The following is a 12,473-nucleotide window of genomic DNA, read 5'->3' as shown; positions in this document are numbered from 1 at the left end:
TTCTTGTGTCAACAGAACCAAATACTAACAGAAATATTCTTAAGCTATCCTTCAGTCACACCTCGGGTTCTGCCTATGCACTAAAGAAGCTGCAAGCCCTGATGTTCCTCTGGAAACAGAAAAGCATCAGCACAGCTGCTGACGACTTTGTAACAAAATATTACAGCAGAAAAACAATTTGGTGCTGAAATTAACTGCGAGAACTGAAATTGCCAGATGTGATGGAACATTACTCAGTGTAGATGAGGACCAGTAAACCTTTTCTAAAAAAATAACTCCACTCAGATGCCAGAAACTCACAGTAAATAGCTGTAAAAAAAGCCTGACCTTTGGAGTTTAGTGAAATTTTCCCAAAGAGCAAGTGACTGATAAATCTCTCTCTCACTTTTGATGTCACATAATGTCTACTATCATTTGAGGTCGCAATTCTTGGAGTCTTACTAACCCTTTAGCCTCAGACACACATCACCAATTCTGTAAGCTGAGCTCAGACTGCTTAACCATCAGCACTTCTAATCACATTTTTGACTGGCAATATCAATTACTATGTAAGAACATATAAAAGATTTTAAAAAATCATCATTTTTGCTTGCCTTTTTTCTAGATTGGAGCAATTTCCTGGCCTAGTCCAGTTACGCCAGCAAGAACAAATGGCAGGACCAGGGAGGGACATCTTAGACAACACTGCAGAAATCAAGATCTGTCTCCAACTTAGTTTTTCGCTCTCTCAGACTGCCTTCCCTTATTCAGATTAAAGACAGATATCTGAAATAAATAATGGATCAGAAGCAAAGATCATAGCCAGAAAGGATCCCTTGGAATTTGGTTGATGCAAAAGTAACATGATAGAGAACACAGATTTCATGATGGCCATTCAGGATTTCAAAGTTATTCCCAAGTACCTTTTCTGATAGCTACAGTGGAATTGGTGTCTAATGGCATATTTAACAGCTTATAATGCATTTAACTGAGTTATATACATAGTAATTTCAGTTCCTATCATCATCTTTAGTCTTCCTCAAACCAAGCTGCTATGTGCAGCTTTTTGACACTGCTGATTTCTCCATCTCATTTATTCCAGACCTTCTGGAATTCCTGAAATATAGCATATATTATTGGCCTTCTTTAGTCAAATGTTTATCCACTGTACTTTGGTTGAGGCCACCCTATACCCTCATACATTTGTTTTCAATCTAGTTGAAGTTCTTTGCTTCAAAGCATCATTTGTGATCTGAACTTGAGAGAAGACAGCAGTCCCATTCTTCATGCACACTAAGTTTCTCAATGTCACTGTGTTGCAGCAGAATCTCAGGATATGCTAACAGTAAAAAAAATTACAAGTTTCTAGTCAAGAACATCAAACTGTTACAAAGACAAAACATCTGAAGATAAGACTTCTACAACAGCCAGTCTTGCTCTAATTTTACAGTTAGTGTCTCAGTAAAAAGGTTTTAGTAAACCTGCTAAACCTCCCTCAGATCTTTTCAAAGAATGAAGTCACTATCATCACTAGGATGATCAAAAGATCTGAAACCAATTCTTTCATGCTAAGTGAAGAAACACTGGGAGAGCACTCAGCCTTCCAAATCAGAAGTTAGTCTTTTGTTCCAAATCAGGATTAAATTTTTCAGGTAACCTATACACAAATCTTCTCAAGCTTGCCCACTCTGCTGTATTGCTAGATTCACCAGAAACTGAAGTATCTGGTACAACTTTTACAAGAAGAAACAATAGAAACCCTTCCCAATTTTGAGTGCTGCTTTGCTAGAAGATTCAGCTTTTAAGATCAGTATCACTGTCCACTTGTAATCAAAGCAGCTCTTTTTGTAACTTCTTAATTGTTCTTTCAGAGCAAAATCTCAGAAATGGATTTCCTAATCCACAGCTAGGAACTGCCAGCAGTATAGCCATATAAACAGCAAAGAAATTTGATGCAAACTGAGCTTGTGCAGGCTACACCCTAATAATCTGATCCTAAGGGATTAAAAATCTACAGTAGCACTAACAACTATTCAGTTTGTTGATGTCTATGACACTTTGTAAATATCTTCCCCTAAGGTAATTTTTTTTCCCCTACAGAATTCCTCATACATAAGTTTCTCTCTTTTCTAAAAAAGACTATCATGCACACATAATGAACAAAGTATAGCATAAAGAGGGAACAGTAAATTACTGATGACTGCGTGTGCAAGAAGCATTAATAACTACTTCATGTGAATGCCCTGCTCCCCCCTACTGTCAATTTCATATCTTAAGTACTATGGAAATGATTTCAAATATACCCAACTTTAAAAAAAAGTTATCTTTCATACCAGAAATATTTCCAAGTTCAAGGAATATTAGACATCTAGAACACATTGTGGTGACCATAACACACTTTTCTATAAAACCACAGCAATAGTACCAGAGGTATGAGTGAAGGAAATCAGACACTAAAACAAAATGCAGTGGGATACTAGAACAAGTGTTGCAGAACAACTTGCACCAGTTCTTCTTTTGCCAAAGTAGCCAAGCTAAAGAAGAATTGCAATTTTACTGGATTTGTCACCCATGTACAAAGCTGAACAGTATCAATTAAAATCCAAGCAGAGAAACTATACCTAATCACTGTAAAATCACAGGCAAGAAGGTCAGCAGCAGTTTTAACAAAAGAAATTCAAATCTCATGAAGAGAAGGTTCCTTTCATTTACAGGAGGAAAAGAACAGAAGCACACTGGAAAACTAAGGCTGGAAAGGAACCTGCAAAATCCACAGCTCCACAATGAACCCTGTATTCAGTATCCTAGTGACTTCAGTATCTTAAATACTTGCTTGCCTAGTGTTCAATAAGTAATTCAATTAAATACAGTAGTAGTTGAACACATGGAACACTCCACCAAGAGTAGCCGAGTCAAAAACCCAACATTTTTCAAAACAGCACATATTTTAATGCTGACTTTGTCTTTGAATTGCTAATTACTTCCAAGCAATTACTTGCACAACAGAAAACATGCAATACCTCATTTTGCAGTAGTGATATGATAACAAAACATATTTTTAAGGAAACTGCATTATCAAATCTGCAAAAATAGTTTAGCATAGGGTTTACTCTTTCAGACAACTGGCTCCTTATGAGTCCCAGAATAATAATATGACCTACGATGCAGGGAATCAAAGAAGACTTCAGTGTGCAATTTTGGGTTTTGTTAACGCTTATTTGATGCAAGTATTTCTATAGATATTTGACTATTTCAGGTATTTAAAAATCTCTCTTCATGCATTCATAAGTCTGAAACGGTCTTTCATAACTATCTTGAACATAGTCTAAAGATTTTGTATGTTCATGGATTAACCTGTAGTTAATCTTATTACACAAAGAGCCAACACTTTCAAGAATGAGTGTTAAAGCTGTAACACTAAATAAGCTCATTTAAAAAGCAACCCTGAAATTCTTTTTACTCCTGCACCCATTTTAAAGTCACCAATAAGCACTAGTCAGACTGCAGAATGTTTTTACCAGCAAGCTTCTGAATATGCATAATGCCAATAAAGTTAATTACATTTAAGAAATAATAGTCTATGTGCAATTAAGATACTGGCAACATTTTAATGCAAAAAAAATGTTTAAATATACTAACATCCTAGTCTTGGGATATCCAGTCAAGCTACGCAAAGAGTTGTGTTTGTCCCTTGCATACTCCCAAATGTGGAAGTAGGATCAGAAACTGGATCTGGAAGAAAGGGTAAACAGCACGTTAGTTAAATTCACAGAGGATACTATGTTCGGAGATGTTGCAAACATTAGTGAAGACAAGTACATAAATGACCCAGAGAAAAAATAAAATTACTTTGGAAACAAAAACACCTCATGAAAAATAACTCCAAACACTTAATGTAGAAGAACCACAAGGATAGTGGAATAAAACATAAAATGAAAGGAACCTAGAAGCAGCAACAGTGGACAGTCAGCTAAATATGTGCATTGAAAGACAGTCTGGAGTTGCAGAGGCACCAAACAGAGCAGGGAAATTAAAGTTCTTTCTACAGTCTTTGAGCCAATAACAATAGCCATCTCTCTGCACAATTGCCAGGGACTGAAAAATTCCCCTTCATGCCTAGCAAGTGGAAAGCTCTTCTCAATGGCAAATCAAGTTCTGCAGGAGGTAGGGTTTAATTTTTTTTAAGCAAAGTTAACATACGGTTAGCATAAGCCTACGCAGCAGGCTCTTCCAGTACTTCTGCTGCTTGTGGCTTTGTGCAGAACAGGAGGAAGCTAAGAAAACGAATCCACTTTTACAGGTGCAACTCAACCTTGCATTGTTCAGATTTATTCCTGTGGTCCTTGAGAAAATAAACCAAAACTGCTAGTTCAACTACTAAAAAGAAAGAAGAATTAAAAAAAAAATCCTTCACCATTTACTTTTTGCCTTAAATTTACTTTTCCCAAGAATGACATCCACTCATCCATCAAGGCAGATGTCAGCACTATCCAGCTTTAATAGCAAAGATAACAGGAGGAAAGCATGGACTCTGCCTTCAGAAAGACTACAAGAGACTCCTCACCCAGGGCAGACAAATGCAAATGTAAAAGTTACAGTAACCAGCATACATCTCCAAGGATTGTCAAGTCTTTGTTTCTAAGAAATATTTCTAGACACAAACTAGGAACCATTTTTTCTGATTCATTCGCAAATTAACAAAATAGGCTAATTTGACAGAATTTGTTTTCCTCGGTAACAAGGGTTCCATGAGGCAACCATGTAGATGGTTTGTACCCATGGCAGTCCACAGACAAAAAAAGAAAAAACCAAAACAAAATAAAAAACCAAAATCCCAAACCAACAGGTTCAACATTTTACCAGAAGCCATCTTTCTGCCTATCATGTTGCTGAACATTAGGAGAAGCTCCAGCATAGAGACTTATGCTCCAGTTTATGCATCCCATCATCATAAGCAAATAGGAGACTGAAGGTTTTCCTTCTTGACGACTGCAAAGCTATGTGATTTCTGAAAAAAGTCATCCTGTGCACATCATCAGCTGCTGCTTGTGGTGTGATGGCAAGAACAAAACAGCTCCTACCAGTCTGCCTCATCTTTGACAGAAACTGGTTAGCCCTGCATATTTCAATGGAGATTTAAACAACATGTTGCCAGGTATCCCTCAAGCCAAAGGCACATGAAACACAGCATGGGTATTAAATTAATTCAAACTATAAAGACAGTACAGAACCAAGAATCCCATAATCTCATTGAAGAACTCAGTGTATTTCAGGAAGATGCATGGCTTCAGACATAACAAAAATTAATCTCTGATTTTGCACCAGAGGACACTAGCAAAGTATCTCTGTAATCTTTTGCCCCTTTTAAAAGATCGGTGCTAGCATGAGGCAAGATTCATAGAGGCCAAGTCCAAAATCACCTTACAGATTCAAAGCAGTCTCTGGAGCAGTAGCAACAGCAGGTTTTGCAGCCCTTTCCTTCTCTACTCCATCACTCATTCCTACTCCTACACTGCATCAGTTACACTGCTAGAAGTTCATGAGACTGCAGAAAGGATAAGTGATTTTGCACACACACCCCTCACTTCTCTCTTTTTTTTTAAGCAGTAACTTCTATAAGTTCACCTTATATGAGAACGGGTGTTCAGGGTTAAGACAAAGGTTTACCTAGCCCAGAATCCCAATTCCAATAAGGGCAAAAGTGTAAGTGGCAATACAAGGAGATGACTTAACCAATGCCATCATGAAAAGCATAGCCAGCACATCACAAAAAACCTCTTTTCAGAAGGAGAAGCATAGCTGCTGCTTAAAAGTCTGTTAAAGAACAGCATGCAATTACTCCAGTTTGTCAGGTGTGTAACTGCACTGGACTCCTTGCAAATGAAAACCATGAGAGATGCATGTTACAGTAAAGATGCTGGAAAATCAAAGCCTATTAAAACAGAAAGGAGATAGAGTCAACAATATTCCATGGTGCATAGGTTTTGGCACAGTGTGCTGCAGAGAACAGGTGAGACACAGAGGAGCAGGACAGACCCACGCTCCTGTAGGAGAGGCCAGCACACAGATCCCAGAGCCCTTAGGGAAGGCAATGGGACCCACTGCTGAATGAGCAGACAGGTGTTATCAGGGAGTGGTTCTTACTCCAGCTCTCTCTCGAGAACGCAGAGCTGGTCTGACACAGCCCTGGCACACTCCTTGGTCAGCCATCAGGAGATGCTGGCTGATCAACCTCAGATGAACTCAGCACAAGTGCTAACTGCCCTTAGCTCTACCTGCTTTTTCTCCCTAATGACTCTGGTTTGGAAGCAAGCCCTATGACAGTTGTAAACCATGTCTTAACACAAAATCTCTAAAAACCAGCAGTTGTGCTGAATATGCATTCTGACTGGCTGATCACATAAAAAGTCCAGTCCAAACCTATGCATCCCTCTGTAGTAGGGACTGTTTTCACTGGAAATGGAAGATACTGTACTAGACCAAGAATGCTCTGAAGTCTGGTGTAATGAGGGGTTGAGGTCCAGGAGGTTCAAGAGGTTAGAAACCCACTGCCCCTGCTCTTTGGGAGAACACTGATCCCAAACAAGCTGTTGCAGCACTGGCCCATCTTCCCACTTGGCAACACAAACCTAAGGTGTAAGGTACCCCAGCAGAGATGTCATTTTGTTAAAGCCCAAAAACACAGATTACCCAACAAAGTAAAGAGAATCCCTTCCTTTAGGCCAACATTCAAAAATGTGTTGACTCTAGTTCAAAAGGAGAATTTAGACCACCATTATGTCAAAGGAACCAGAGCAAGGAAATACCTATGAGAATGACTACTGGGGGATATAAAGATAGATTCAGCTGGTTTCATCCCTGAAAATCATTTTTTGCTAACTAGTCCTAATGTCCCCATTGCAGCATCAGTTTCTCTGTAACTTCCTGTTAATTTTATGAAAAACAAACATATTGGATAAAGATCTTTATCTACTCAAGACTTACTGCAACTTAAGGCACGTTGACTAATAAGGCAGCATCAGGAGTAAAATGAGGCTTGCCTGACTCAAGTGCATTAAAGGAGGGTGATAAAAATTAAAGAGCACTAAAATGCATGTGTATGCAAAATATGACTGCAAAATATACTGTGCAAAAATTGTTAACTATGAGAAGCAGAGTAAGAAAACACAAAATTCCACAATTCACTTATCCCAAGTCAGTAGAAGACAGATCACTGTAAACTGAAGGCTACTGTACCAGGGAAGTTCATACTGCAGCATGTTTCAATGTTTTGAAGCTATGATTACTGATCACCTGGCACTTTAATCCGTGATAAATCCACCTCTCCACTGAAAGAGCTGATCCCACTCATCCTCCCCACCCCCCCAGATGCTCACTCATCTCGCATTTGCACAGTAACACGACAAGATGGTTCAGGGATCAGTTTCCTGATCCAACCCAGCATGCATTTACACAAAGTGAGGGCAGTGGCACAAAGGGGGTGGTATGATCACTCTTCTCCTGCAGCATTTTAAATCTATGTGAGAGTAAAAACTGCTGTGCAACCATGAACTGTGTTTTTATATGGAAATTCACTTTTACTGCTGTGCATCCCTTGGATACGTATTCTGTTTACCTGTGGTGGAACCAAAATCTTTCCTGAATAATCTTATAAACTGGTCAGCATTAAACAACTGTACTCTCCCATACTGCTCATTTAGGTTAAAAGACATACAATTGTGATTTCTCAGGAATTATGGTAGGAGTTACTGCCCAAACCTGTACCTACTCTAAATGTAACACTAAGCTGCAGTTTGGCAAGGTTCGAAATTTGGACTTGCAGTTTCTTCAAAAACAGGGTGAAATGCTTTATTACAGTTGCTCTAGCATAACCTCTCCTTTATTTTAAAAAGGAAAAAGTCTACTTAATGTTTCCTATAGCATCTTCTACAAACACTGAACATCACTTTTAGGGTATATAAACTGTAATCAATACATTTCAATATTTTTCACCAAAACAGTAATATTGCAAAGAGAGCAATTTCATGCCTTTTCAGAAATCTGACCATCTAGAAACTTGCTTAATGTCATGCAAGACAGTTTAAAAAACAGCATAATGTTTAACTTAATTGTGGACAAAGAATAACTCATGGCTCAAAAGCCAACGGTAATTTTATTAGATATTCTTGAGGACCATTTTCTGTTAATTTCCTTTACAAAAAGATTCAGAGAACCTATCTAAGCACATCCCTATGCCATCCTAACACTTAACTGAAAATAGCATGTTTTTTAGAATAGCTTTTTAATGGTGACTTCCACTTGACTTTTTAAGCTTAAAACAACAAAACCAAAACCAAACCCAAACAAAATAAAAAACCCCAAACAAACAAACAAAAAACCAAAACAAACCCACCAGAACCCGGCTGCCTTCTCCCACCAGTGCCTCCCCGAACACTGCCCCCTCAAGTTTCACATTAGAACTTTAATAAGCAAAGGCTTCAAATAAATACACTTTTCTCTTTGATGGGAAGATCAGGTAGTTAGTTACCTGAAACTCTTTTTTCCTCTGAAGTGGGAAATATTTTGACCATGCCCCAAAAATGCTTTAAGATGTATTTGGAAGAGTTTAGTCTTTACACAGCTATTAAAGCTCATTATCTCCTTTTCTAAAAGCGTTCTTTGTGAAGCATCCTCATTTATGCTAAATCTGGATTTTCAAGAGACCTAGTTTTGAAGATATACTCATTTTCCTTCACTGGTTCCAAGAAGAAAAACTCTTGGGATATTTCAAGGCTATGATGTCCTGGTAGTTAATTTTCATCTCTACCTCCCCTCAAAAGGAACTAGCAGGGAGAAGCCACCTGAGTTAAACAATGCCTTACCAAGGAGTTTGAAAGCCCACAGACAAGGATTTTACATGTCATTTTGAAAACAAGAGTAAGCTTATGACCTTCTGTGAGGTCATCTGAAGCAAGAGATCAATTTCCTAAGACCAGCAGACTCAAGCTGCTCTAGACCCCAGCCCTACATGCGTGTGGACTGACAGCAGAGGGTGAGGCAGTTACTGCACTTCAGCCAAAGCACATTTACACTCTGGCTGCCACGCTGACAGAAAGCAGGCATTAGTCCTCAGGAGAGCCTCACTTGTCACACATAACCACAAGGTGCTCCTGCAGGCACTGGTGTCCTTTCACTGCCACTGAGAACAGACGGCTCCCAGCTCAGAGGCAAGGACATCCCTGACAGGGATTCCTCCACACACCCACATCCATGGCTCTCGTTCTGGCCCACTCACAGCTAAGGTCCCACAGCCTCTCTTCACACTAGCCTGTGACTTCTCATTACAGTCAAGGCTTATTAAACCTTGACTTCACAACCCAGCTTAAAAACAGACCAAACAGAGCTACACCAGCAAAACTATGGGGCAGCAAACCAGTGCTCAGAGCATGATTTATTTATTTATTAAAGAAATTTTTGACACCACCAACAGAATCTTAAAACTGCACAATAAATTCAGCACTCTTAACCCTTCAAGTCTCCTAGTAGAAACCAACTCAGAAATTAGCTCTGTTTGCTGCTTACCAGCACAATCATGAAGACCCCCCCAGGCAGCATCATGGCATGCTGAGAGCAAAGATCCATCTGCCTTAAAGATGGGATCAAGGATTGCTTATCTCTTTCCTCTAGCTGAATAGGAAATAGCTATTCTTCTTGCTTACAACAATGGAAAGCCCTCCAACTTTCAAACACTAGAAAGACAAGAAGGAACATCAAGAGGGATATAGGGTTGGGATGCTGAAATGCCCACAAACACGATAAGCAGAAGGTGTCGATTTCTTGGGAAAAAGTGCTTTTGCATAGACTTTTTTTTAAGTAGGTTTAGTAGTTTTAGTCCTGAGGGGAAAAAAGTTTCCAAAAATAACTGCTTACTTTCTGAAGTTTGTGAGGTGTCATCACAAGCGCATTTAGGTGCTAAAGTTCATCACCATGCCAGTAAGTATAGACCAAAGCAGCTGTGATCGACTTCTTGCCTTCCCCTCAAGCACCTCCCATTATATACCAAGCTGTGTAAGGCATTTCCTATCCTAGGGCCAGGAGCAGTCCCTGGGCTACAAGGAGCTGAAAAAATGTAAAGCCCTGTCTGCTGTTCTTATTTGGAGCACAGAATTCACTTCAAAGTACAAGCAGCAGAAAGATACAAATTCAGGATTAGTCACAGGCAAACAGATGATTTAAGAACAAGAACCAATCTGTCATAGGAAAGGAGTGCAGCCTCCATGGCAAAGTTGACTACAGTTCTGCAGCATCTTTAACTTACAAAGTCAAATTTTAATCTGTTTTAAAACTGAGTAACTTGTTGAGCAGAGTAACCTCTGAACTCTATCCAATTTTGTACTTTTAGCATGCTCAAACTGTGACCTCAGCTATGGTTCTACCAAAAAAGAGTCAGGTGGACAGTGGCCAGGATGGAGACTATTTGGGTTCTGATACCCAGAACAGCAGTGCACCAAAGGATTAGCAAACAGCTTAGCGTCCATCCCATACTTCAAATGCCTTCTAGTCATTAAAATAAATAAATCCATGTCCTCCTGAGACCTGAAAGGTGGTTTACTTGCTGGTTCAGGGCATCTGCCAATGCACTGCATGGAGACTACATCAGTTTACGCTCAAGCCTGCATATTTAAAGTTCTTTCACAACCGTGTAAGGGAGGAATGCAATGAAATCTTTAGATCTAACACAAACTAGCAGGAGTTTGGCCTTCATAGCAAGATTCTTGGAAGGGAGAGTACAGAAGCTCTACATTCACAGAGTGCAGTTCTGTAAACAGACCTACTTAACACCACTCTGACCTTTTTTCAGAAGTCAGCTTTCAAAATGAAGTTTTCCAGACTTAGTATCCACCATGATACCCATTTCTGGATAAAATATACTTTTAAATAGCAAAGTATGAGAAGAGGAAGGAAAGATAAAAATCAGTCCTAATCTAATGGATCACTAAGTATCAGCTCATACTCCTTAACACCTACAGCCACTTTGGAAAGGAAAAATAGCCCTCATTTACAAATCATTTAGAGCAGTAATTTTCAAGTTGTGGAATCCTGAAAAGCATAAAATGCCACACAATTTAAACTATTGGCAGTAGCCTTGTTTTTCCACAGTTGCTTCTTGCCAACTTCAGATTGAAAAACACTGTTTTTAAGAGAGCTCTGGCAAAACACAGTTCTCTCAATGGTTTAGGCTTGCTCAAGAAATAAATGCAGCATCCCTGCTGAATTCAAAAGATCATATGCAAAATGGACCTTTGCATGGCCTATGCCAACTGAGCACTAAAGCCATTCATTTCCCAAATGACTGTACATCACTCAAGGAACCCTGCAGAGGCAAGACCAAGGCACTAGATTTTGTGAGGAGTTTCCAAAAATACTCCTGTAAGATACAAAAACTAGGTTCTCATAGCATCTTACCATACAGTTACAGATGATTACGTTTTTCTTATTTGAATGAATGCATGGGACTGACAAGAATGACAGAAAAGTATAAAAAAACCAAGAGAAATGTGTGGGCAGTAGTTAGGCATTTAACCAGAAATACCAAATTTAGTGTTATACTTGATACAATTTTGCCATGAAGTATAAGTTAGAATAAACTAAACATCCATGGGAAATATTTCAGGGAAAAAACTACTTTTTCCCCCTCCAAGAGACTTTGACACTTCGTTTTGACAAAGACTCAGTGCACTTGTCTTACACAACACATTCTGCAATATGCTCCCTCACATGTCTTCATCCTTCTCCTAATCTTGTAATATTTTGAAAGATAGTAAGGTACAGCATGCAGATAAAGAATAACCACTAAGGTAACTGAAACTTTCAATTTCTAGTTGAATAAGAGCACAACTTTTCCAAAGGACATTTTAAACCAGCAAGGAACACTCCTCTTACTTCCAAAGAGGACAATTAGATCAAGAAATGATCACTGACAAGAAAGTGCAGTAGTTTTTTTTTAAGAAAAGTTTTTTCACTGCTCATTTGGAAGTGAGCACTGTCAAGATTTTTTTTTCTTCATAAGATAAAAGTAAGACCCTTGAGAGAAACCCCAGAAGAGAGATTTTGGTATCATATAAACTTAAGTTTCACTAATGACTTTAAAATAGGAGAGAAAGCTAGGGATAAGTAGCAATGCTCCTCCTATTCTGAAGGATGTATATGGAATCACTGCTTCAAGAAGATTGCTTTTAAGTTTGTTTAGATCAGAAAAAGAAATTACCTCCATGCTTTCCTATTCTCTTACTTTTGCAGAATGAAATGGAAGTTAAGCATCCACTTCTGCTAAAATTTTCTTTATGCATGTTCTCAGAAACACATCTTAAAGCCATGATAAAGCATCACCTAGACAGCAGCTCTCATCATTTTTGTCACAATGACAGCCCTTAACCCAGGAGATGACCAAACTTCAGACAAGGGTCTTCTGTAACACTAGCTTATCTTCAACTTGTTCACACTGAGGACCAAAT

General features: G+C 38.9%; 1 protein-coding gene across 7 annotated transcripts in view; it reads right to left on the bottom strand.

Annotated features, from left to right (window-relative positions):
* Positions 1-12,473, bottom strand: part of LCOR (ligand dependent nuclear receptor corepressor) — a 90,027-nt gene that overhangs the window by 69,379 nt on the left and 8,175 nt on the right. For 2 of the 7 annotated variants that reach the window (XM_077182987.1, XM_077182988.1), the window contains exon 2: positions 3,619-3,711. The exons of the other annotated variants lie outside the window; for them this stretch is intronic. The gene's annotated coding sequence lies outside the window, so the exon portion shown is untranslated. The remainder of the gene's footprint in view (positions 1-3,618; positions 3,712-12,473) is intronic. 7 annotated transcript variants of the gene reach the window in all.

Source organism: Agelaius phoeniceus, chromosome 9 (genome assembly GCF_051311805.1).
Source record: "Agelaius phoeniceus isolate bAgePho1 chromosome 9, bAgePho1.hap1, whole genome shotgun sequence".
NCBI lineage: Eukaryota > Metazoa > Chordata > Aves > Passeriformes > Icteridae > Agelaius > Agelaius phoeniceus.
Note: the sequence above shows the minus strand (reverse complement) of the source record. Positions and strands in the feature narration are given on the sequence as shown.